The sequence below is a fragment of the Cetorhinus maximus genome, unplaced genomic scaffold, assembly GCF_964194155.1.
Source record: "Cetorhinus maximus unplaced genomic scaffold, sCetMax3.hap1.1 HAP1_SCAFFOLD_602, whole genome shotgun sequence".
NCBI classification, from domain to species: domain Eukaryota; kingdom Metazoa; phylum Chordata; class Chondrichthyes; order Lamniformes; family Cetorhinidae; genus Cetorhinus; species Cetorhinus maximus.
In genome coordinates this window covers 118,546-120,922 of record NW_027596544.1, presented here as the reverse complement: position 1 = coordinate 120,922, position 2,377 = coordinate 118,546, and positions in this window count along the sequence as shown.

Sequence of the window (2,377 nt, the reverse complement as noted above, 5' to 3'; positions counted from 1 at the left end):
AGGGGTTAGGGTCCATTGGGATTGTTTTACAATGGGAGTGAAGGAGAAGGGGTTTGGGTCCATTGGGATTGTGTACAGTGGGAATGAACAGGCAGGGGTTTGGGTCCATTGGGATTGTGTACAATGGGAGTGAATGGGAAGGGGATGGGGTTGATTGGGATTGTGTACAGTGGGAATGAATGGGAAGGGGTTTGATCCATTGTGATTGTGTACCGAGAGAGGGAATGGGAGGGAGTTTGGGACCATTGGGATTCTGTACTTTGGGAGTGAACAGGAAGGGGTTTGGGTACATTGGGATTGTGTACAGTGGGAGTGAACGGGAAGAGGTTTGGGTCCATTGGGATTGTGAATATTGGGAGTGAATGGGAAGGTGTTTGGTTCCATTGGGATTGTGTACAGTGGGAGTGAACGGGAAGGGGTTTGGGTCCAATGGGATTATGTACAGTGGGAGTGAATGGGAAGGAGTTTGGGTCCATTGGGATTGTGTACAGAGGGAGTGAATGGGAAGGGGTTTGGGTCCTTTGTGAATCAATACAGTGAGGGTGAATGGGAAGGAGCTTGGGTCCATTGGGATTGTGTACAGGGGGAGGGAATGGAAAGGGGTCTAGGTCCATGGGGATTGTGTACAGTGGGAGTGAACGGGAAGGGGTTTGGGTCCATTGGGATTGTGTATATTGCGAGTGAACGGGAAGGTGTTTGGTTCCATTGAGATTGTGTACAGTGGGAGTGAACGGGAAGGAGTTTGGGTCCATTGGGATTGTGTACGGTGGGAGTGAATGGAAAGGGGTTTGGGCCAACTGGGATTGTGTACAGTGGGCGTGAAAGGGATGGAGTTTTGGTACATTGGGTTAGCGTACAGTGGGAGTGAACGGGAAGGGGTTTGGATCCATTGGGATTGTGTACAGTGGGAGTGAACGGGAAGGGGTTTGTGTCCATTGGGATTAGTACATTGGGAGTGAACGGGAAGGGGCTTGTGTCCATTGGGATTGTGTATAGAGGGAGTGAACGGGAAGAGGTTTGGGTCCATTGCAATTGTGTACAGTAGGAGAGAAGGGGAAGGGGTTTGGGTCCATTGGGAGTGGGTACAGTGGCAGTGAACGGGAAGGGCTTTGGTTCCATTGGGATTGTGTACAGAGTGAGTGAATGGGAAGGGGCTTTGGTCCAATGTGATTGTATACGGTGGGGGGGAATGGGAAGGAGTTTGGGTCCATTGGGATTGTGTACGGTGGGAGTGAATGGAAAGGGGTTTGGGCCAACTGGGATTGTGTACAGTGGGCGTGAACGGGAAGGGGTTTGGGTACATTGGAATTGTGTACAGTGGGAATGAATGGGAAGGGGTTTGGGACATTTGGCATTCTGTACGGTGGGAGTGAATGGAAAGGGGTTTGGATCCATTACGATTGTGTACAGTGGGCGTGAACGGGAAGGGGTTTGGGCACATTGGAATTGTGTATGGTGGGAGTCAACGGGAAGGGGCTTGGGTCCATTACGATTGTGTACAGTAGGAGTGAACGGGAAGGGGTTTGGGTCCATTGGGATTGTGTACAGTGGGAGTGAATGGGAAGGGGTTTGGGACATTTGGAATTATGTACGGTGCTAGTGAACGGGAAGGGGTATGGATCCATTACGATTGTGTACAGTGGGCGTGAACGGGAACATTTTTGGGTCTATTGGGATTGTATACAGTGGGAATGAACGGGAAGGGCTTTGGATCCATTACGATTGTGTACAGTGGGAGTGAATGGGAAGAGGTGAGAATCCATTACGATAGTGTACAGTGGGAATGAAAGGGATGGAGCTTGGATCATTTGGGACTGAGTACAGTGGGAGTGAACGGGAAGGGGTTTGAATCCATTACGATTGTGTAATGTGGGAGTGAATGGCAAGGGGTTTGGGTCCATTGGGATTGTGTATATTGGGAGTGAACGGGAAGATGTTTGGTTCCATTGGGATTGTGTACAGTGGGAGTGAACAGGAAGGGTTTTGGGTCCATTGAGATTGTGTACAGTCGGAGTGAATGGGAAGGGGTTTGGGTCGATTGGGATTGTGTACAGTGGGAATGAATGGGAAGGGATTTGGGTCCATTGGGATTGTGTACAGTGGGAATGAACGGGAAAGGGTTTGGGTCCATTGGGATTGTGTACCGTGGGAGGGAATGGGAAGAGGTTTGGGTACATTGGGTTTCTGTACTTTGGGAGTGAACGGGAAGGGGTTTGTGTCCATTGGGATTAGTACATTGGGAGTGAACGGGAAGGGGTTTGTGTCCTTTGGGATTGTGCACAGATGGAGTGAACAGGAAGAGGTTTGGGTCCATTGGGATTGTGTACAGTGGGAGTGAACGGGAAGGGTTTTGGTTCCATTGGGATTGTGTACAGAT